At 42.6% G+C, this 25,407-nt stretch overlaps 1 protein-coding gene across 2 annotated transcripts in view; it reads right to left on the bottom strand.

The window, feature by feature from the left end:
* LOC129863717 (epidermal growth factor-like protein 7) overlaps positions 1-14,579 on the bottom strand; it is a 32,476-nt gene extending 17,897 nt beyond the window's left edge. The window contains exon 1 of one of the 2 annotated variants that reach the window (XM_055935911.1): positions 14,376-14,579. The gene's annotated coding sequence lies outside the window, so the exon portion shown is untranslated. Of the gene's footprint in view, positions 1-11,914; positions 12,334-14,375 lie in introns of those variants that run through there. The other variant, XM_055935912.1, reaches the window with a different exon arrangement.
* Positions 14,580-25,407: the final 10,828 nt, after the last annotated feature.

Raw genomic sequence — 25,407 nt, 5'->3', positions numbered from 1 at the left:
ACCCTTACGGAAAAACCACATGATTTGACAAGTGGGAAAATCACAATATTTAATGTGAAGTGAGCACAGGTGAAGTGTTCCCAAAACACGTTTTCACATGATTTCACGTGATCACATTTTCACGTGTAGTTCCACGTTACCGCGTTTCTTTACACGTCACACTATCACATTAACTTCACATAAGATCGCGTGGTCACATGGAAACGTGTTTTTGGAACACTCCGCATGTGACCACATGTGAAATTCATGGCAATCCATCTCTTAAAAACACTCCTAATATCAGTTCCCACACCATTCCAGCAAACGTACTCTATCTCTATAGCAGCATATGGGCCACTTGAGATACTCACTCTGACCAATGAACGCGGCCATGCTGTTAGCTGTGGCGTGTCAGCGAGAACACTAAAGCCACCCTCCTCCTCCTCCCCTCTCACTCCTCCAAATCTCAAGAGCTTTACCCCGAGCTACCCTGAGTTAGAAAGCATTAGAGACCATTAGATGAAGTGCTGCAGTCAAAGGTCCGGATAGAGGACATTAAACAGTCTCAAAGTCCAGATTTCAACCCTCCTCTACACAGCTTAGTCATAAACAATCCGTTTTAAAAGGGCAGGTAGGGTTGAGCACGTTGCGAAGTTACAGACTTACTGCTTGACTTTGCACCACAAATACAGTTCTGGAGTGATAGTGTAACATGGACAGAAGTGGACAATTTAATACTTTGAGTTAAAACAGCTGATACACATACTGTTATAATACTATGCAAAGTTTGAATCTGCAGTGAAGAGTATGGCTCTGTTACTACATTCTGACGTTGTAATGGAATGGAGTTGGACAATGCCACTTAATATAATGTTTACATACCCTACATTACTCATCTCATATGTATATACGGTACTCGATACCATCTACTGCATCTTGCCTATGCCGTTCTGTACCATCACTCATTCATATATCTTTATGTACATATTCTTCATCCCTTTACACTTGTGTGTATAAGGTAGCTGTTGTGAAAATGTTATGTTAGATTACTTGTTGGTTATTACTGCACGGTCGGAACTAGAAGCGCAAGCATTTCGCTACACTCGCATTAACATCTGCTAACCATGTGTATGTGACAAATAAAATTTGATTTGATTTTTGACAGACACACACACAAACACACATGCACACGCAGAGAAAGAAAGAGAGAAAGAAAGAGAGAAAGAAAGCGAGAGAGGTAAAGTCAGGGACTCAGAGGAACAGTAAGACTCTCTCCATTGTATTATAAAAAATGTGGCAGTGATTAACATACCAGCACTGAAATTCATTTCACTTGACTTCAAATGACTCGTTCAACATTCACTACATTCACACAGGTCATATTTTCACTGTATTCATAACATGTAGCCATGTATTTTCTCTTCCCCTTGTTACGTGACTCTAGTCTCCCTATCGCAGCTATTTGTATGAACGACAGAGCCCCTCATCTTGAAAAGCTTAACGTAATCAACCCAGTTATTGACGTATAACGACCCCCCGAGCTTTGGTTAAAATAGATTTGAGTGTGCTTCCTTGGTGGTTGCTCTTAAAAACGGCGGCCGTAAAAGTGAAGGAGTTCAGACGATAGGTAGCAGTAGGGGGTACAGTAATCAGATTTAGCACTTTGGCTACTATACCCCATCCACTCAGAACACAGTTCACGACTGACTGTAAAGATGCTATGAGCCATGCTTGTGCTTTATGCACTGCGTCTGAGCTAGATTGTTTGTCGGATGCTCAAGGTGGTAGGTTGTGTGTGTGTGTGCGTGTGTGTCTTTGTCTGTGTCTGTGTGTAAACATGGACCTTTCTCTCTGCTGGGTTAATGTTAACATTCCCTGCTAACCCCCATTATGTAGACTGGCGCTGGACCCCTACGGTCGCAAAATGATGACCTGTCAGTAAAGGACCGTTTATCCGTCACGCCACACCACAGCCAGGGCCACAGGGAGAGAGGTGGCATCATGGGTTGTGGTATCATGGGTGCATTAACCCCCCCCATTACCCAGTACATTTTTATAGCTCTGTTATATTGTCTATTGACCCACACCCTCACCAAGGCAACATGTACACACATACACACACATACATCCTGTGTGAGGCCGGGCTGAACTCACATTGGGTCGTCTCTCAGAACATAAAGTGAAGATAGATCTCCCTCCAGCTCTGGCCCATACTCTCTTCCTTGCTCCCTTACTCCGTTAGATGTACGGAGAGTTATAGCAAGAGTTTGGCTAACCTTCAGAAGAGAAGGGGGTACTCTGACTCTGAAAGTTGATTTAGCCTCTAAGAGAGAAGTACGATGGCACTACAGTTAACCTGGAGTTGATCCTATAGGCATGGGCCTTGGGTTTTCTTCTAGCCTATAGCATTATACTAATGTTACCCTGAAGGGTTGCTCTTGGCCTTGGGCTTGGGCTAGCAGCTAGTCTGAAAAGTAACAATGAGTTCGCCTGCGTCCCAAATATTCTCTACACAGTGCACCGTGCACCACTTTTTACTACAAACCTATGAGCCCTGGGCAAAAGTAGTGCACTATATAGGAAACAGGGAGCCATTTGCGATGCAGCGTTAGGCTGGAAGTGCGACTAAGCCCTGGCTGACAGTGTGCATGTCTCTCTGATCCTCTACTGGCTCCACGCCCAGAGAGCCGACAGGCAAACCTTACTCAGCCTGTGTTCATTCACAAATCGCCACAGCTATGGCAGAGTATCAAATCAAATCATATTGGTCACATACACATGATTAGCAGATGTTATTGCGGTTGTAGCGAAATGCTTGTGTTTGTAGCTCCAACAGTGCAGTAATATCTAACAATTCAAAACAAAACACGCAATAAACACAAACCTAAAAGTAAAAGAATGGAATTAAGGAATACATAAATATTAGAATGAACAATGTCGGAGTGGCATAGACTAAAATGCAGTAGAATAGAATACAGTATATACATATGAGAGGAGTAAAGCAAAAATATGTAAACATTATTAAAGTGACTAGTGTTCCATTATTAAAGTGTCCATTGATTTAAAGTCTACAGTTGAAGTCGGAAGTTGACATACACCTTAGCCAAATACATTTAAACTCAGTTTTTCCCAATTCCTGATATTTAATCCTAGTAAAAATACCCTGTCTTAGATCAGTTAGGATCACCACTTTATTTTAAGAATGCGAAATGTCAGAATAATAGTAGAGAGAATGATTTATTTCAGCTTTTATTTCTTTCATCACATTCTCAGTGGGTCAGAAGTTTCCATACACTCAATTAGTATTTGGTAGCATTGCCTTTAAGTTGTTTAACTTGGGTCAAATGTTTCGGGTAGCCTTCCACAAGCTTCCCACAATAAGTTGAGTGAATTTTGTCCCATTCCTCCTGACAGAGCTGGTGTAACGGAGTCAGGTTTGTAGGCCTCCTTGCTCGCACACGCTTTTTCAGTTCTGCCCACAAATTTTCTATAGGATTGAGGTCAAGGCTTTGTGATGTCCACTCCAATACCTTGACTTTGTTGTCCTTAAGCCATTTTGCCACAACTTTGGAAGTATGCTTGCGGTCATTGTCCATTTGGAAGACCCATCTGTGACCAAGCTTCCTGACTGATGTCTTGAGATGTTGCTTCAATATATCCACATACTTTTCCTGCCTCATGATGCCATCTATTTTGTGAAGTGCACCAGTCCCTCCTGCAGCAATGCACCCCCACAACATGATGCTGCCACCCCCGTGCTTCATGGTTGGGATGGTGTTCTTTGGCTTGCAAGCATCCCCCTTTTTCCTCCAAACATAATGATGGTCCTTATGGCCAAACAGTTCTGTTTTTGTTTCATCAGACCAGAGGACATTTCTCCAAAAAGTACAATCTTTGTTCCCATGTGCAGTTGCAAACCGTAGTCTGGCTTTTATATGGCGGTTTTGGAGCAGTGGCTTCTTCCTTGCTGAGCGGCCTTGTCGATATAGGACGATATAGGACTCGTTTTACTGTCGCTATATGTCGATATAGGACTCGTTTTACTGTGGATATAGATACTTTGTACGTGTTTCCTCCAGCATCTTCACAAGGTCCTTTGCTGTTGTTCTGGGATTCATTTGCACTTTTCGCACCAAAGTACGTTAATCTCTAGGAGACAGAACGCCTCTCCTTCCTGAGCGGTATGACGGCTGCGTGGTCCCATGGTGTTTATACTTGCGTACTATTGTTTGTACAGATTAACGTGGTACCTTCAGGCATTTGGAAATTGCTCCCAAGGATGAACCAGACTTGTGGAGGTCTACAATTTTTAGGTGGCATTTCTTTGTGGGGCCGCACAGCCCTCCACGTGCTCGCCAGAGGTAGCCTGACTGCCATTAGGTACCGAGATGAGATCCTCAGACCCCTTGTGAGACCATATGCTGACACATGCACATTTGTGGCCTGCTGCAGGTCATTTTGCAGGGCTCTGGCAGTGCTCCTCCTTGCACAAAGGCGGAGGTAGCGGTCCTGCTGCTGGGTTGTTGCCCTCCTACGGCCTCCTCCACGTCTCCTGATGTACTGGCCTGTCTCCTGGTAGCGCCTCCATGCTCTGGACACTACGCTGACAGACACAGCAAACCTTCTTGCCACAGCTCGCATTGATGTGTCATCCTGGATGAGCTGCACTACCTGAGCCACTTGTGTGGGTTGTAGACTCCGTCTCATGCTACCACTAGAGTGAAAGCACCGCCAGCATTCAAAAGTGACCAAAACATCAGCCAGGAAGCATAGGACCTGAGAAGTGGTCTGTGGTCACCACCTGCAGAACCACTCCTTTATTGGGGGTGTCTTGCTAATTGCCTATAATTTCCACCTTTTGTCTATTCCATTTGCACAACAGCATGTGAAATTTATTGTCCATCAGTGTTGCTTCCTAAGTGGACAGTTTGATTTCACAGAAATGTGATTGACTTGGAGTTACATTGTGTTGTTTAAGTGTTCCCTTTATTTATTTGAGCAATGTATATAGGGCAGCATACTTTAAGGTGCAGGGTTACGTAACCGGGTGGAAGCCTCCTAGTGATGGCTATTTAAAAGTCTGCTGGCCTTGAGATAGAAGCTGTTTTTCAGTCTCTTGGTCCCAGCTTTGATGCACCTGTACTGACCTCGCCTTCTGGATGATAGCGGGGTGAACATGCAGTGGCTCGGGTGGTTGTTGTCCTTGATGATCTTTTTGGCTTTCCTGTGACATCGGGTGCTGTAGATGTCCTGGAGAGCAGGTAGTTTCCCAGGCGGTGATACAGATCGACATGATGCTGTCAGTTGTGCTTCTGTAAAAGTTTGTGAGGGTTTTAGGTGCCAAGCCAAATTTCTTCAGCCTCCTGAGGTTGAAGAGGCGCTGTGGCGCCTTCTTCACCACACTGTCCGTGTGGGTGAACTCCTTCAGATCGTTAGTGGTGTGTACGCTGAGGAACTTGAAACTTTCCACCTGCTCCACTGCGGTCCCGTCGATATGGATAAGGGCGTGCTCCCTCTGCTGTCTCCTGAAGTCCATGATCAGCTCCTCTATTTTGTCAATATTGAGTGAGAGGTTATTTTCCTGGCACCACACCCCCTCACCTCTACCCTGTAGGCTGTCTTGTCATTGTTGTCGTCTGCAAACTTGATGATTGAGTTGGAGGCGTGCGTGGCCACGCAGTCATGGGTGAACAGGGAGTACAGGAGGGGGCTGAGCATGCAGCGTTGTGGGGTCCCTGTGTTGAGGATCAGTGAAGTGGAGGTGTTGTTTCCTACCTTCCCCACCTGGGGGCGCCCCATCAGGAAGTCCAGGACACAGTTGCACAGGGCGGGTTCAGACCCAGGGCCCCGAGCTTAATGATAGGCTTGCAGGGTACTGTGGTGTTGAAGGCTGAGCTATAGTAAATGAACTGCATTCTTGCATAGGTATTCCTCTTGTCCAGATGGGATAGGAAAGTGTGCAGTGCAATGGCGATTGCATTGTCTGTGGATCTAGTGGGGCGGTAAGCAAATTGAAGTGGGTCTAGGGTGTCAGGTAAGGTAGAGGTGATATGTTCCTTAACTTCTTTGGGGTAGGGGGCAGTATTTTCACGTCCGGATGAAAAGCGTGCCCAGAATAACGGCCTGCTACTCAGCCATAAAAGCTAGAATATGCAGTCCCAGTTGCTAATATATGCATATTATTAGTAGATCTGGATAGAAAACACTCTGAAGTTTCTAAAATGGTTTGAATGATGTCTGTGAGTATAACATAACTCATATGGCAGGCAAAAACCTGAGAAAAAATCCAACCAGGAAGTGGGAAATCTGAGGTTGGTCGATTTTCAACTCAGCTCCTAATGAAGATACAGTGGGATATGGGTCATGTTGCACTTCCTAAGGCTTCCACTAGATGTCAACAGTCTTTAGAACCTTGTCTGATGCTTCTACTGTGAAGTGGGGCCAAATGAGAGGGGATTGAGTAAGGTCTACCATGAGCTGAACATGCGCTGACCATGCGCGTTCACGTGAGAGTGAGCTCTGTTCCATCGCACTTCTGAAGACAAAGGAATACTCCGGTTGGAACATTATTGAAGAATTATGTTAAAAACATCCTAAAGATTGATTCAATACTTCGTTTGTCATGTTTTTACGGACTGTAATATAACTTTTGAAACTTTTCGTCAGTACTTTCCGCTGGACTTGCCCGCGCGTCGTGAGTTTGGAAAGTGTACTGAACGCTAGAACAACAAGGAGGAATTTGGACATAAATGATGGACATTATCAAACAAAACAAACATTTATTGTGGAACTGGGATTCCTGGGAGTGCATTCTGACGAAGATCATCAAAGGTAAGTGAATGTTTATAATGTTAATTCTGACTTTTGTTGACTGCACAATATGGCGGATATATTTTTGTATTGATTGGGCTCTGAGCGCCGACCTCAGATTATTGCATGGTTTGCTTTTTCCGTAAAGCTTTTTTGAAATCTGACACAGCGGTTGCATTAAGGAGAAGTGCATCTAAAATTCCATGCATAACACTTGTATTTTCATCAACATTTATAATTAGTATTTCTGTAAATTGATGTGGCTCTCTGCAAAATCAACGGATGTTTTGGAACTTCTGAACGTAACGCGCCAATGTAAACTCAGATTTTTGGATATAAATATGAACTTACCGAACAAAACATACATGTATTGTGTAACATGAAGTCCTATGAGTGTCATCTGATGAAGATCATCAAAGGTTAGTGATTAATTTGATCTATATTTCTGCTTTTTGTGAATCCTCTCTTTGTTGGAAAAATGGCTGTGTTATTCTAGGAATAGGTACTCAACCAAACATAATCGTTTGGTTTGCTTTCGTCGTAAAGCCTTTTTGAAATCGGACACTGTGGCTGGATTTACAACAAGTGTATTTTTAAAATGGTGTAAAATACATGTATGTTTGAGGAATTTTAATTATGGGATTTCTGTTGTTTTGAATTTGGCGCCCTGCAGTTTCACTGGCTGTTGTAGAGGTGGGACGCTGCCGTCCCACGTACCCTAGAGAGGTTAACTAGCCTCTCAGAGCACTTCATGATGACATGAGCCAGCGTTACGGGGTGATAGTCATTTAATTCAGTTACCTTTGCTTTCTTGGGTACAGGAACAATGGTGAACATCTTGAAGCAAGTGGGGACAGCAGAAGCATGCTCTGAGGACGCGGCTAGGGATGCTGTCTGGGCTGGCAGCCTTGTGAGGGTTAACACGCTTAAATGTCTTACTCACGTTGGCCACGGAGCAGGAGAGCCCACAGTTCTTGTCCGCGATGTGGCAGGTATTCACTTTGTAGTCCGTGATTGTCTGTAGACACTGCAACATACGTCTCGTGTCTGAGCCGTTTAATTGCGACTCCATTCCGTCTCTATACTGACGTTTTGCCTGGTTGATTGCCTTACGGAGGGAATAACTACACTGTAAGTATTCTGTCATATTCCCAGTCACCTTGACATGGTTAAATGCGGTGGTTCACGTTTTCAGTTTTGCGCGAATGCTGCCATTTATCCACGGTTTCTGGTTATGGTAGGTTTTAAAAGTCACAGTGAGGACTCCCGGGTGGCGCAGTGGTCTAGGGCACTGCATTGCAGCGCTAGCTGCACCACCAGAGACTCTGGGTTCGCGCCCAGGCTCTGTCGCAGCCGGCCGCGACCGAGAGGTCCGTGGGGCAACGCACAATTGGCCTAGCGTCGTCCGTGTTAGGGAGGGTTTGGCCGGTAGGGATATCCTTGTCTCATCGCGCACCAGCGACTCCTGTGGCGGGCCGGGCGCAGTGCGCGCTAACCAAGGGAGCCGGGTGCACGGTGTTTCCTCCGACACATTGGTGCGGCTGGCTTCCGGGTTGGAGGCGCGCTGTGTTAAGAAGCAGTGCGGCTTGGTTGGGTTGTGTTTCGGAGGACGCATGGCTTTCGACCTTCATCTCTCCCGAGCCCGTACGGGAGTTGTAGCGATGAGACAAGATAGTAATTACTAGTAACTGGATACCACGAAAATTGGGGAGAAAAGGGGGTAAAATAAAAAAATTATTTTAAAAAGTCACAGTGGGTACAACATCTCCTATATACTTCCTGATAAACTCAGTCACCGTATCCGTGTATTCGTCAATGTTATGCTCAGAGGCTACCCAGATCATATAACTTCCTGTTTGAGTTTCTGCCTATAGGAAGGGAGGCGCAAAATGAAGTCGTGATCAGATTTGCCAAAGAGAGGGCTGGGGAGGGCCTTGTAGGCATTTCGAAAAGCTGAGTAGCAGTGGTCTATTTTCTCAGAGCGGGTGCTACAGCCAATGTGTTGGTAGAACTTCGGTAGCTTTGTCCTCAAATTTGCTTTGTTAAAATCCCCAGCTACAATATATGTGTTTTCCAGTTTGCATAAAGTCCAGTGATGTTCTTTGAGGGCCGTCGTGGTATCGGCATGAGGGGGAATATACACGGCTGTGACTACAACCGAAGATAATTCTCTTGGGAGGTAATACGGTTGGAATTTGATTGTGAGGTATTCTAGGTCGGGTGAACGAAAGGACTTGAGTTTCTGTTTGTTATCACAATCACACCATGAGTAGTTAACCATCAAACATACTCCCCCGCCTTTCTTCTTCCCTGAGAGTTGATTATTCCTGTCCAGCTAGCTGGATGGTCAGAGACAGTATATCCCGAGAGAGCCATGTATCCGTGAAACAGAGTATGTTACAATCCCTGTATAGCCAATAACTACAGTCTGCTCTGCAGGGGGACACTTTGGGAGACAGGGGCTTGTGTGTGTGTGTGTGTGTGTGTGTGTGTGTGTGTGTGTGTGTGCGCATGCATGTGTTTGTGTCCCTTATCTTTAGAGTAGATCAATGAAATTCTGAAGTATCAAAGAAGACCTTAGGGTGTGCAGCTATCACAGCTTTGCCTTGTTGCTGGCAGGCCGTAACGCTGATGATTAGATTGTAGGTAATGTAAGGATTTGAGACTGGTTACTGCTTCCAATAGTCTGATTCACACTCCCTAAAGGGAATACAGTACAGGACATATACAGTAACAACCTCTCTGGGCGAGATACAGTACCAGTCAAAAGATTGGATACTCATTCAAGGGTTTTTCATTATTTTTTACTATTTTCTACATTGTAGAATAATAGTGAAGCCATCAAAACCATATTATAACACATATGGAATCATGTAGTAACCAAAAAAAGTGTAAAACAAATCAAAATATATTTTATATTTGAGATTATTCAAAGTAGCCACCCTTTGCCTTGATGACAGCTTTGCACACTCTTGGCATTCTCTCAACCAGCTTCATGAGGTAGTCACCTGGAATGCATTTCAATTAACAGGTGTAACTTGTTAAAAGGTAACTTGTGGAATTTCTTTTCTTCTTAATGCGTTTGAGCCAATCAGTTGTGTTGTGACAAGGTAGGGTTGGTATACAGAAGATAGTTAATTTGTGGAAGAGAGAATGCCAAGAGTGTACAAAGCTGTCATCAAGGCAAAGGGTGGCTACTTTTAAGAATCTCAAATATAAAATATATTTTTTGATTTGTTTAACACTTCTTTGGTTACTACATGATTCCATATGTGTTATTTCATAGTTTGATGTCTTCACTATTATTCTACAATGTAGAACATTTAAAAAATAAAGAAAAATGAGTAGGTGTGTCCAAAGTTGACTGGTACTGTCTATCTGCATATATCTATGCTGACTTTAAATTGGTAGAATGGGTGTCACACTGGTTGAAGAAATAGTTGTTTGCTTGGAAGCCAAAGAGTGATTTTGGGGATTAATATATTGAATCCACAACTCTGGCACTCCCATACAATATTTTTTACAAACATAATCCTCTCTAGAAATACATTGAGCCAAGCAGCTAATGCCTGGGTTCACTCTACCTGTACAACAGACTCAACATGACACTCCACAGGTGATAAAGAACTAAATGGGAAAGTCATCCAGGCAATGAAGATCCATTAAAAAACACTTTCCCTTTCCCCATACATAACCCAATATCTCAGTGCCCCCTTCCACCTCTCTCGTCCTGGTTGTATCCCAGCCTCAGGTGACCCCACCCAGCTAGAGAGGGTGCAATGAGGTCTATGCTGACAGACAGACAGATGATGATAGTGTTTGAGAGTGAAGTGCAGAGGAGACCTGGAGGCTGTGTCTGTCTGTCTATCTGTCTAAGTGTGTGTCTGAAAAGGGGTGAGGCTCTATGGAGCCCTGTGTAGAGGGGAGGATATCTCTCTAATGGCTACAGACCAGACAGTAGGATCAGCTTACACAATGTGCCTGTCAGGGGGTTACCAAGGTTGGGCCAAAGGAGGGGCTATGGAGGTGGGGTGGGTGGGAAGACCGATTACCACCACTGTGTCTGAGGGTCTCTCCTCAGAGGTAGTGGAAGGGTGGGGAGGACAAGGGCAGCACAAACATGTACTGCCGTTTCCAGGTACAGTGAAAAAAAGAGAGTGAGTTCTAGGGTGAAGAGCACACACCCCTACCTTCCTGAATGGATGATTTAAGAGGTTGATGTCATTAACCCTGGGGATGTGTGTGAGAGTGCATGAGGTGGGGATTTGAAACTGGCAGAAACATACAGCAATTCAAAGCCCGTGACTCTGACTGATAAAGTCTGTGTATCTCCCGGCCCTGACTGAATGGAGCCCTAAAATACACATATCTCACGTAGGTTGAATCTCAGTTCACACAAAGCACCATCTAACCAAAACTCTCCCTAGCCGAGAACACACTACTCTGAGTTAAATCAGACACGGCCAAGCCAAACAAAACTGAACAGCTACACCTGGACTGGTGAATGGGATAATCAAGTGCCCTGAGCTCAGTTAAATATTGATCTAGCTGAGAAATTAAAATAGTGTTATTGCTGCAAATGAGATTGGTAGTCAAATTCAAGACCAGCTATGCCAAAACAGTAAATGGATAGAGCATGCGCCCTCGTTGCCCTGGTCTAGTCAATGCATCATGATAATAAAGCAGTTGGCACAAGTGACACATTTCTTACAGTGGCCAAAAGACGGCAGTGTTTTACAATACTTTAATCATTAGATCACACACCGCAAACTTGCCTCAGCCAGAGATGCTCTTGCTCTTTCTCTCTCTCTCTCTCTCTCTCTCTCTCTCTCTTTCTTTCTTTCTTTCTTTCTCACTCTTGCATACATGCACGCATGCACTTACGTGGGCACAGACGCACACACACACAGAGCGAGAGAAAATGACATCCTATCCTCTTCTCAATACAACAATAAGCTAAAGTTATCGATATTGATTAATAGTCACAGTGCAACTCAATTATTTCCCCCAAAAAATCTGTAGCATGCAGCCTATGTCCATATCAAAACGAAATTGAGGTGAGTGCATGCATACTGGTTTTAAATGTGCGTAATTGACTGAAAAGAAATAAAAACGTGCAACTCACAAGCAAGTTCTCTGAATACTTTTCCACTGATCTTTTTTGTAAAATGTCAAATCCAATCACAAAAGTCACAACTGTTCCATGTGCAGCCAAGTAGCCACGCACTGTTCCCTTTACCAAAATTTACCAAAATTCCCAGCAAAACAGAAAACCCTTTCGGTATACGACGAAATCCTCAACAGAAAGTTGTGGTTCCTTTTATATTCCACTCGCTTGAGTAGTAAGCATCCCATATGAGTCTTCTTGTGTTTATAGCCTAGTAGTAGTATCTCACTCAGTCAGCCCACATGCAGGTTCGGTCTCTATGAGTAGCCTAACGTCAAAGCGCGCATTGGGGGTAGGTAGCCTATCCAAAACAGCACCTCCTCTAGCTCGAGCCAGCTGGGTGTCCCACGATTGCGACGGGTTGAGGGGGGGGGCACCCTTCGTGACGTCAGCATACGGAGATCTCAATATCAAATATTTTCTGGGTAACAATTAAGTACCGTACTGTGATTTCGGTTAAAAAAATAGATAATAATTGCTGCTTAGCAAAGGGCAATTTCTCAAGCAATGATTTTGCTAGGACTGTCTGGGAGTGGTCTGAGTGGGGAGGGGTGTTATTGGCAGAGAGTGTTGGAACTCCCTTTTTTATTGGTCTATTAACTAATTAACCGCAAAGTGATGTCACCAGGCAGGCCAAAACTCCATCCCACCAAAACAGGCAGAAATTTCAGGCAGTCGTTTCAAACAGCTCTTACACCAAAAGGGCATTATCATCATTTTCACAATGTTATTCCAACCTCATAGTGTGGAAATATATATAAAACAGATTAATATCACGTTTTTGACTACAACAGGCATTTAACAAAAGCATTTATATATTTTTGAAATCAGCTGATAATCAATAATATGCTAATATAATTTTCATGCATGCAAAGAAAGTAGCCTAGCCTAATATGTTTAATGTGACTGGATAGTTTAGAATTCTATCATAGTTGGCTGTGGCTTGATCTGAATGGATTCCATTGCTATGGGAGTCGGGGCCGGTTCCAGTCATAAGCGGTTTTAGGCATAAAACTCAGTCGGGGGCTCAATTTACTGGTGAGAGTAAGAATAGTAGAATACACCAGGTTCAATTTGGAAATTTGGTTGTGCACCAGCAGTTTTTCACTTGTTATCTCAGTCACTGACAGTCACTCAATTAGCCATGCCAGTTAAACATTTCTAGATTGGTAGTTCAAGTGAAATTTCCCACTGGGAACTAGGAGCTTCCTATAATTTATAGCATGTGAACACAGCATTAGTCTAGCTAGCCAGCTATCTAAACTTGTAGTAATAATGGCTGAATACCAAGGGCCCTGACTTCCAAGGGGCCCACATTGATTTTATTTGTCATTCTCACTCAGACATCATATCAATATGGCATAAGTCATTACAAAATGTGTAGAATTGCAGGAAATTAGCTTTAAAACTGCATCAAGTTTTCTCCACCCGATGGAAAAATGTGTAGAATTGCAGGAAATTAGCTGTTAAACTGCTAAAATGTTCTCTCTGCCCCATGGCAAAATGAGTAGAATTGCATGACATTTGAAGTGAAAGAGAGCGCAGGACATTGTAAAATTGCAAGTTTTCTCTTCGCCCCATGGCAAGATTTGTCGAATTGCAGAAAACTTGCGTTAAAGCTGCAATATGTTACTTTTTGGCAACCCTACCAAATTCATATAGAAATGTGAGTTATAGATATGTCATTCTCATTGAAAGCAAGTCTAAGAAGCAGTAAATGTGTTCTATGTGCACTATTTCTATGTTTCCCTTTCTTGAGTTTCGTTTTTGCATCTTTTACTTTCATTTTTTTACACCAGCTTCAAACAGCTGAAAATACAATATTTTTGGTTGTTGAAAATATATTTCACAGCGGTTTAGATAGTACAATGATTCTCTACACGATACATTGCTTGTTTTGTCACATATACAGAAATTAGGTAAACTATTAGAATTTTAACAACCAGGAAATGTCAGAGCGATTTCTGCATATTGCACCTTTAAAACTGTAACATTTTCTTTACACCCCATGGCACCCCTTTACACCCCATGTGTAGAATTGCAGAAATAGTTTTTCTCCACCATCATGAGGGGGGCCACTGAAATGTTTTGCAGTGAGGTGTGGGGCACCCCAACCAACTCTCACTTAGGGCCCCCAAAAGGCCCTGATGAGCGCCCTAGAGCCGGCCCTGATGGGAGTTATAAGTGGCATCTTTGAACCAGGGTAAGGTTAGGTTATGTATGTCTAATATCAGGCTACATCCAAATAGGCCTGAATGTCATTTTACTGCTGGCAGTAAGGATGGCTCAATTAAACCATTCAAATCACACTCAAACATCTCAAACAAGTTAAAAGATGTATATATTTATTCTTCAAAAGTGAATGAAATTATAATAAATTCTGCTTTTTTAGATCAATGAAAAAATAAACTCTCCTTACCCCTCAGTATGAGTTCATGTGGTTGTGCGTCTCTGCGCGCGCGATGAATGGAGGCTGCCATATGAACCAACCCCGACCACTTGGCAGGCAGTTTAGAATAATCTTCCATCGTTACACAATTTCTTTTAAACCCGTACCCACGGTTTTTTATTAGAACAAAACCTCAACGGTTAATTTCTAGATGCTCCCCGTGAACCGACTGACGAAAAATGGAATGCCTTTGGGCGTTTTTCAGTTGCTTTTTATGCAGAGCTTCCTGTGGAACGCAGGAATTGGATGGACAATCCCAAACCGGAATTCCTGTGAGTGTTTCGCGCTGATTAAACCGTTCTACTGCACAAACACTCTCCATCCTGCTCAAACTGCTATGTGAATCACCTTTTGAAGCATTCTCTGCCTACGGACAGTTTTGAGGGAACAAGAAAAAGCGTCCAATGAAGTGATTTGAATTTACAGCTTCAACTTTTGTTTAATAATTAAGAAATCATTGAAAATATATTACATTGTTTCAATTATTGAATTTCAGTTTACTTCCTGAATTGACTCCCATCAATTCGAATTGACCCCAACCCTGGACTGTAACCATCAGATTTTAACACAAAATGTTTTATTACATTACAACATAGGCTAATTCAGCATAGCAACATTATTACTGAAAATACAGACAATTCGTGTTCAGAGTTGCAGAAAACATGGAATAACAACCAATGAATAGTCCCAATGCAACCAAAATTAGTTTATCACTAAAATTAATATTTTAGGCCCTCTTATGCAGCAATATTTTAGGCCCTCTTATGCAGCATGAGACCTTTTGCTCCAAGTCGAGTTAAAGCAAAAGCATTGAGGGTGTCATTTTAGGACATTTTTATTGTGCTTTTATTTGGAGTTGGATGGGTCTTTATAAGTTATGATTGTAGTCATTGTCAACACCTCCAAAACATACTGTACAGTCACTCTCAAAACCTCCGAAACATATAGTCACTTCAGCACAGCGATACATAAAATAGAGGACAGTATAACACAGAAATATGGAACCAACGACACAAAGAATAAACATTGAAATATAGTGAGTGAAAACAATTGCCTTCATCCTGGCAAGAGCCGAGTGCTGTATTCACTGATATTCTTATTAGGTGTGAGGACGTGACATGAGACACGAGGACATGAGGACTCTCCATTGCTGCTTTCTATTTTGTATTGAGCTTAAACGTGTCATAATGTAGTCTATGAATCATATTTTAGATTTCGTGGTGAATTTGCTGATTTTCATCATGTTTGACTTTGACTCCAACTGGGTGGATGAGGACGTGTGAGAGAGTTATGGGATCTGAGATGTGTTTCTCAGATAAATGTGTGCCTGAGAAGGAGAGGAAACACGGTATTTCGTGTTCATTTGATGCGGTCCAGAACTCTTTGGAGGTAAACGGGAAGTGTGTGTCAGTAGCATGTTCAAGATAGAGCACTCTCAATCTATTTCCTTTGAAGCTGAGATTACGATTAGTCAGTTTGACATCCAGTCTTCACTTGTCATGCTAAGCGTACAAAATGACAGACGCACGCACGCACGCACGCTGCACATAAATATTCGAAACAATTACTCATAATGTGTACTCACAACATGTGGCTAAAGCTATTGAGAGTGGCTGCAATGAATCAGAAAATAAAGTGAGTGTGTGTTTCATCTGTCACCGTGTCATACACACTGACTGGGTATAAACTCAGTAGAGACCATAGGCTACTCACTGGCTGCAAAGACTGTAAAAACCTATGAGTTTGAATTACTCAGTCTTTATCTATGCTGAATAGATTATTTGTACCTTTTTTTACATCAAAGGTACATTTAAAATTTGTTCAGAGGTTAACATTTGGTTCACATTTTCTCTGGTAATCATTTTATATTGGTTAACAGATATGTTACAAAACCACCAGAGTAATAGAATAACATATTAGTTAAATGAAAAGACCATACTTGCTAGGGTTAGCCATGTTTTTATTCCTGAGGTAAGTTTAAAGGCCCAGTGATTTGGGGGTTTAGCCTAGCGATGTGACCCTTTACTGAGGTAACAGAGAAGCCTACGTGCTGTAGCACCATAGCTGGGGGTCGCAGGTGACCACACACGCCAACACACACTCAGGACATTCTGTCAAGGGTGAGCGGCAGGAAAGGTTAACGGAACGTGAGACGCAAAAGGTACAAGTGTGTGAGTGTGTGTCTGTTTCTCTCAGACAGGAATTCTTTTCTTTCTTTGAAATCAAGGCTTGGTCCGACGCAAGCACAGTTTTGTAGTCTGTGGCATATTGCAGATTTGGCCCAGGAAAAGATGCCGATTGCTGAGACCAAAAAAAAATGAAGCAAAGCAGCACTTCCTGCCAGAGGGGAAGCAGGAAATGGCTGTGGAAGTGAGATTCTGGAGTCGGGTCCCTTGAAACAATAAAAATCTCACTTGTTCAGGAAGCGGACCTGCGTCAAAATGGAACCTGACAGATTTGGCTTTAAGGGCAGAAGCACTGACCTTGGAGAGGGTATGAGAGAAGGGTCGCTGTGCCCATGCTATGGTTTGAAGAATATCATGAAACATGAACTAACTTTCGTGATGAGCCCTGAGAGGTGCGAGTATAGGAGAGAGGATAGGGTGAGAGATAGTTATAGAGAAAGTGTCATAAGAGAGAGGGAAAGCAAGGTGATAGGTGGTAGAGATGGAAAGAATGGGAATGCTGAGAGAGAGAGAGAGAGAGAGAGAGAGGTTGGGGGTGGAGGTAGGGTAGAGGAGGGCATACCATACAGTAAATATTATTGTGGCTGACAAACAAATAGGTCTGGAGCGTTCCCACCGCATAGCGCCTCTTGTTTATTGTCTGTCTACACAAAAGCATAGGAGTGTGTTTATGTAGAAAGCATTGTTTGTGCCAGTGTGTGTGTACGTTGTACGGGCGGGCTGTCATGTGTGTGTGTCGCCAGCATGTGTGTGTTTTCTCAGATGGAATGTATTCCTCTCTGGCTACTGATATAATGAATGCCTCCCTCCCTGTCACTAAGTATTGATGACATCACAAGTGTGTTTACAGATTTTGTGCCTGTAGGCTCTTAGATCCACCACTGATATCTGCTTATCTTTAAAACCATGAATCTTTAAACGGAGCATTGATTAAAAACATAATCTCTCTCTCTCTTCCATCGCTCTCTCTCTCTCTTTCTTTCTTTCTCCCTCACTCTCCATTTCTTTCTTATCTTATACTGAACAAAAATATAAACGAGCTGAAATAAAAGATCCCAGAAATGTTCCATATGCACAAAAAGCTTATTTCTCTCCAATGTTGTGTACAAATTTGTTTGCATCCCTGTTAGTGAGCATTTCACCTTTGCCAAGATAATCCATCCACCTGAAAGGTGTGGCATATCAACAAGCTGATTAAACAGCATGATCATTATATAGGTGTACCTTGTGCTGGGGACAAAGGCCACTCTAAAATGTGCAGTTTTGTCATACAACACAATGCCACATATGTCTCAAGTTTTGAGGGAATGTGCAATTGGCATGCTGACTGCAGGAATGTCCACCAGAGCTGTTGGCAGAGATTTGAATGTTCATTTCTCTTCCATTAACCGCAGCCAACGTCATTTTAGAGAATTTGGCAATACGTCCAACCGACCTCACAACCGCAGACCATGTGTAACCACGCCAGCCGAGGATCTCCACATCCGGCTTCTTCACCTGTGGGATCGTCTGAGACCAGCCACCCGGACAGCTGATGAAACTGAGTATTTCTGTCTGTAATAAAGCCCTTTTGTGGGGAAAAACTCATTCTGATTGGCTAGGCCTGGCTCACAAGTGGGTGGGCCTATGCCCTCCCAAGCCCACCCATGGCAGCGCCCCTGCCCAGTCGTGAAATCCATAAATTAGGGCCTAATGAAGATATTTCAACTTGATTTCCTTATATGAACTGTACCTCAGTAAAGTCTTTGAAATTGTGGCATATTGCATTTATATTTTTGTTCAGTATAGTTGTGGATCTGTGCTGTGTTTAGAATCTCAGGCCAATACTAAGATGGTTGGCCTGTCCACACCAGTAATGGAGGAATGTGAGGATACAAACAAAGTCAGCAGAATGTCTGTCTCTCTGCATTCAGAAAGTATTCAGACCCCTCGACTTTTTTCACATTTTGCTACGTTACAGCCTTATTCTAAAATTGATTAAATAGTCCCCCCCCCCCCCCATTAATCTACACACATAATGACAGAGCAAAACCATGTTTTGGGGTTTTGTTGGCAAATTTCTTTAAAAAAACAGAAATATTATATTTACATAAGTATTCAGACCCTTTACTCAGTACTTTGTTGAAGAACCTTTGTCAGCGATTACAGCCTTGAGTCGTCTTGGGTATGATGCTACAAGCTTGGCACACCTGTATTTGGGGACTTTCTCTTATTCTTCTCTGCAAATCCTCTCAAGCTCTGTCAGTTTGAATGGGGAGCATTGCTGCACAGCTATTTTCAGGTCTCTCCAGACATGTTCGATCGGGTTCAAGTCCGGACTCTGGCTGGGCCACTCAAGGACATTCAGAAACTTGTCCTGAAGCCACTTCTGCGTTGTCTTGGCTGTGTGCTAGGGTTGTTGTCGTGTTGGAAGGTGAACCTTTGCCCCCAGTCTGAGGTCCTGAGTGCTCTGGAGCAGGTTTTCATCAAGGATCTCTCTGTACTTTGCTCCGTTAATCTTTCCCTTTATCCTGACTAGTCTCCCAGTCCCTGCTGCTGAAAAATATCCCCACAGCATGATGCTGCCACCACCATGCTTCACCACCTTAGGGAATGGGGCCAGGCTTCCAGACGTGGCGCTTGGTATTCAGGCCAAAGAGTTAAATGTTGGTTTCAACAGACCAGAGAATCTTGTTTTTCATGGTTTGAGAGTCCTTTAGGTGCCTTTTGGCAAATTGCAAGTGGGAAGTCATGTGTCTTGTAATTATAGCATTTACATACACTACCGTTCAAAAGTTTTAGGGTCACTTAGAAATGTCCTTGTTTTTTAATGAAAATTAAAAAAAAAAAGTCCATTAAAATAACATCAAATTGATTATAAATACAGTGTAGACATTGTTAATGTTGTAAATGACTATTGTAGCTGGAAACGGCAGATTTTTAAAAATGGAATATCTACAGAGGCCATTTATCAGCAACCATCACTCCTGTGTTCCAATGGCACGCTGTGTTAGCTAATCCAAGTTTATTATTTTAAAAGGCTAATTGATCATTAAAAAAACATTTTGCAATTATGTTAGCACAGCTGAAAACTTGTTCTGATTAAAGAAGCAATAAAACTGACCTTCTTTCGACTAGTTGAGTATCTGGAGCATCAGCATTTGTGGGTTTGATTACAAGCTCAAAATGGACAGAAACAAATAACTTTCTTCTGAACTTCAGTGGTCTATTATTGTTTATAGAAATGAAGGCTATTCCATGCGAGAAATTGCCAAGAAACTGAAGATCTCGTACAATGCTGTGTACTACTCCCTTCACAGAACAACGCAAACTGGCTCTAACCAGAATAGAAAGAGGAGTGGGAGGCCCCGGTGCACAGATGAGCAAGAGGACAAGTACATTTTTAAAAACATTTTTATTTCACCTTTATTTAACCAGGTAGGCTAGTTGAGAACAAGTTCTCATTTACAACTGCGACCTGGCCAAGATAAAGCATAGCAGTGTGAACAGACAACAACACCGAGTTACACATGGAGTAAACAATAAACAAGTCAATAACACAGTAGGAAAAAAATTAAAAATGAGTCTATATACATTGTGTGCAAAAAGCATGAGGAGGTAGGCAATAAATAGGCCATAGGAGCGAATAATTACAATTTAGCAGATTAACACTGGAGTGATAAATTAGAGTATCTAGTTTGAGAAACAGACGCCTCACAAGTCCTCAACTGGCATCTTCATTAAATATTAACCGCAAAACACCAGTCTCAACGTCAACAATGCAGAGGCGACTCCGGGATGCTGGCCTTCTAGGCAGAGTTGCAAAGAAAAAGCCATATCTCAGACTGGCCAATAAAAAGAAAAGATTAAGATGGGCAAAAGAACACAGACACTGGACAGAGGAAGATTGGAAAAAAGTGTTATGGACAGACGAATCTAAGTTTGAGGTGTTCAGATCACAAAGAAGAACATTCGTGAGACGCAGAAAAAACGAAAAGATGCTGGAGGAGTGCTTGACGCCATCTGTCAAGGATGGTGGAGGCAATGTGAAGGTCTGGGGGTGCTTTGGAGGTGGTAAAGTGGGAGATTTGTACAGGGTAAAAGGGATCTTGAAGAAGGAAGGCTATCACTCCATTTTGCAACGCCATGCCATACCCTTAATTGGAGCCAATTTCCTCCTACAACAGGACAATGACCCAAAGCACAGCTCCAAACTATGCAAGAACTATTTAGGGAAGAAGCAGTCAGCTGGTATTCTGTCTATAATGGAGTGGCCAGCACAGTCACCGGATCTCAACCCTTTTGAGCTGTTGTGGGAGCAGATTCACCGTATGGTACGTAATAAGTGCCCATCAAGCCAATCCAACATGTGGGAGGTGCTTCAGGAAGCAACAGGTGAAATCTCTTCAGATTACCTCAACAAATTGACAACTAGAAAGCCAAAGGTCTGCACGGCTGTAATTGCTGCAAATGGAGGATTCTTTCACCAAAGAAAAGTTTGAAGGACACAAAAATTAAAAATAATTATTTATAACCTTGTCAACGTCTTGACTATATTTCCTATTCATTTCATGTATGTTTTCATGGATAACAAGGAAATTAATAAGTGACCCCAAAATTTTTTACGATAGTGTACATGGGGCAATGGGGTTTCAAAATGTACGTACAGTACACTACATGGCCAAATGTATGTGAACACCCCTTCAATTAGTAGATTTGGCTATTTCAGCCAGACCTGTTACTGACAGGTTTATAAAATCGAGCACACAGTCATGCAATCTCCACAGACAAACATTGGCAGTAGAATGGCCTTACTGAAGAGCTCAGTGATTATAGGATGCCAAATCTCTGGAAGCAACGTCAGCACAATAACTGTTCGTCTGGAGCTTCATGAAATGGGTTTCCATGGTCGAGGAGCCACACACAAGCCTAAGATCACCATGCGAAATGCCAAGCGTCGGCTGGAGTGGTGTAAAGCTTGCCGCCATTGGACTCTGGAGCATTGGAAACGCGTTCTCTGGAGTGATGAATCACGCTAAATCATCTGGCAGTCCGACAGACGAATCTGTGTTCAGCGGGTGTCAGGAGAACGCTACCTGCCCCAATGCATAGTGCCAACTGTAAAGTTTGGTGGTGGAGGATTAATGGTCTGGGGCTGTTTTTCAAGGTTGGGCTAGGCCCCTTAGTTCCAGGGAAGGGAAATCTTAACGCTACAGCATACAATGACATTGTAGATGATTCTGTGCTTCCAACTTTGTGGCAACAGTTTGGTGAAGGCCCTTTCCTGTTTCAACATGACAATGCCCCCGTGCACAAAGCGAGGTTCATACAGAAATGGTTGGTCAAGATCGGTGTGGAAGAACTTGACTGGCCTACGCAGAGCCTTGACCTCAACCCCATCGAACACCTTTGGGATGAATTGGAACGCTGACTGAGAGCCAGGCCTAATGGCCTAACATCAGTGCCCAACCTCACTAATGCTCTTGTGGCTGAATGGAAGCAAGTCACCGCAGCAATGTTCCAACATCTAGTCGAAAGCCTTCCCAGAAAAGTGGAGGCTGTTATAGCAGCAAAGAGCGGACGAACTCCATATTAATGCCCATGATTTTTTAATGAGATTTTCAACGTGCAGGTGTCCACATACTTTTTGCCATGTAGTGTATGTCTGTCTGTCTACATGCTGGACACTAGAATGTTGAGGCTAGACTGGATGCTGTGGAGATTTGTACTGTAAGGCTTACGAGCATGTGTGGAGGAGACAGATATGGGCAATATGGGCAAAGTTGCAAACGCACACCTATTATCCCTATTCAATCATGCATACACACATTGCTCTAGAACCACACATCCTGCACACTAATTCTTGCGCACATACACGTCATGACAATGTGTGTTGCTTAGATAAGACAGAAGAGAGGATGAGTCAGAAGAAAGGAAGATAGGAGGAAGAGTCTCTCTCCTTCACACACACACACACACACACACACACACACACACACACACACACACACACACACACACACACACACACACACACACACACACACACACACACACACACACACACACACACACACACACACACACACACACACACACACACACACACACACACACACTTAAACCCCCTCTCCGTGTGCTTCATACATGTCTCCACCACTACCACAGTGATGACATGTTTTCCATTCAGTCAAGCCAAACAGGACGTCCTGCATCCAAGGCCTTAAACCCCTCTAAAAAATGCTGGGTTAAAAACAACCCAATTTGGGTAAATATTGGACAGAGCAAACATTGGGTTGTTTTGACCTAGCCAGTTGGGTCAGAAACAACCCATTGTTTTCTTTAAGCTGGGTTATTGAGCTATTATCCACCGGGTCAGATCAGGCGTGGCATACCATGTTTTATTTTTTTTATTTCACCTTTATTTAACCAGGTAGGCTAGTTGACAACAAGTTCTCATTTTCAACTGCGACCTGGCCAAGATAAAGCAAAGCAGTGCGACACATACAACAACACAGAGTTACACATGGAATAAACAAACACACAATCAACAATACAGTAGAAAAATATATATACAGCATGTGCAAATGAGGTAGGATAAGAGAGGTAAGGCAATAAATAGGCCATGGTGGCAAAGTAATTACAATATAGCAATTAAACACTGGAATGGTAGAATGTGCAGATGATGAATGTGCAAGTAGAGATACTGGGGTGCAAAGGAGCAAGATAAATAAATAAATACAGTATGGGGATGAGGTAGTTGGATGTGTTATTTACAGGTGGGCTATGTACAGGTTGTTACAACTTCCACCAAAGGTGGCTCCTCTCCCTGTTCAAGCGTGTCCCGTGTGGCTCAGTTGGTAGAGCATGGCGCTTGCAACGCCAGGGTTGTGGGTTCAATTCCCACGGGGGGACCAGGGTTCAGTTCCCACGGGGGGACCAGGATGAATATGTATGAACTTTCCAATTTGTAAGTCGCTCTGGATAAGAGCGTCTGCTAAATGACTAAAATGTAAGCGGCGCTTGGCGGTCATCGTCTACTAGCTGCCACCTTTTTCTTTTCTGTTGGTTTTGTCTTGATTGTTTTCACCTGTTGCTTATTTTGGTTCATCAATGGTCTATTTAAACTTCCAGTGCCCGCCTGCTTTTGTGAGGGCTTATTCCTACAGTCAGTGGTGAAGTTGTGTTTCTCCTGCGTAATTTGTTGTATGTTATTTCCTGGTTTTTGGAGACATACCTGATTTGTGGTCATTGCCTGTTTGTTGGCTAGACCAAGCGAAATAAACGTATCCATTGGAAGTGTTGCTCTCTGCGCCTGACTCTACACTCACCACTCCTTGAATTCTGTGACACAGGTGCAGTGATCTGTGAGCTGTTCTGACAGCTGGTGCTTAAAGCTAGTGAGGTACTAGTGGTGTGAGAGTAAATGTCATTCCAGTTAATCTGTTCTGTCGTATTGTAAATGCATGTTAATGTTGAACCCTCACACTTTTTGTAGCTTTAATAAGTCAAGAATATGAGTTCCTTAAGTGCCTATGAATATCCCAATGTTGGAATAGTTACAGCTATTTTATAATATTTACATGTTATTAAATATTATATTATATTATATGTTATAATATTTAAATAAGAATGTTTCTAAATGTACAGTTGAAATCGGAAGTTTACGTACACTTAGGTTGGAGTCATTAAAACTCGTTTTTCAACCACTCCACACATTTCTTGTTAACAAACTATAGTTTTGGCAAGTCGGTTAGAACATCTACTTTGTGCATGACACAAGTCATTTTTCCAACAATTGTTTACAGACAGATTATTTAATTTATAATTCTCTGTATCACAATTCCAGTGGGTCAGAAGTTTACATACACTAAGTTGACTGTGCCTTTAAACAGCTTGGAAAATTCAAGAAAATGATGTCATGGCTTTGGAAGCTTCTGATAGGCTAATTGACATCATCTGAGTCAGTTGGAGGTGTACCTGTGGATGTATATCAAGGCCTAACTTCAAACTCAGTGCCTCTTTGCTTGACATCATGGGAAAATCAAAAGAAATCAGCCAAGACCTCAGGAAAAGATTGTAGACTTCCACAAGTTTGGTTCATCCTTGGGAGCCATTTCCAAACGCCTGAAGGTACCACGTTCATCTGTACAAAGAATAGTACGCAAGTATAAACACCATGGGACCACGCAGCTGTCATACCGCTCAGGAAGGAGACGCGTTCTGTCAATCCCATAGAAAGTTTGTGGGCAGAACTGAAAAAGCGTGTATGAGCAAGGAGGCCTACAAACCTGACTCAGTTACACCAGCTCTGTCAGGAGCAATGGGACAAAATTCATCTAACTTATTGTGGGAAGCTTGTGGAAGGCTACCCGAAACGTTTGACCCAAGTTAAACAATTTTAAGGCAATGCTACCAAATACTAATTGAGTGTATGTAAACTTCTGACCCACTGGGAATGTGATGAAAGAAATAAAAGCTGAAATAAATCATTCTCTCTACTATTGTTCTGACATTTCACATTCTTAAAATAAAGTGGTGATCCTAACTGACCTAAAACAGGGAATTTTTACTAGGATTAAATGTCAAGAATTGTGAACAACTGAGTTTAAATGTATTTGGCAAAGGTGTATGTAAACTTCCGACTTCAATTGTATATTAAAATATGTAATGTGCAAAAACATTGAAGGAAATTTGAAGTTTGCAGTATACAAACTTAAAATGATGAACATGAATGATATTTACTCTCACTGATATATAGGTGAAAGCCACGCCCCCAATAGGACACACCTTTTGATTACCCAAACATGGGTTAATTTAACCATTAGTTGGTGTTT

This window comes from Salvelinus fontinalis, chromosome 10 (genome assembly GCF_029448725.1).
Source record: "Salvelinus fontinalis isolate EN_2023a chromosome 10, ASM2944872v1, whole genome shotgun sequence".
NCBI classification, from domain to species: domain Eukaryota; kingdom Metazoa; phylum Chordata; class Actinopteri; order Salmoniformes; family Salmonidae; genus Salvelinus; species Salvelinus fontinalis.
Note: the sequence above shows the minus strand (reverse complement) of the source record. Positions and strands in the feature narration are given on the sequence as shown.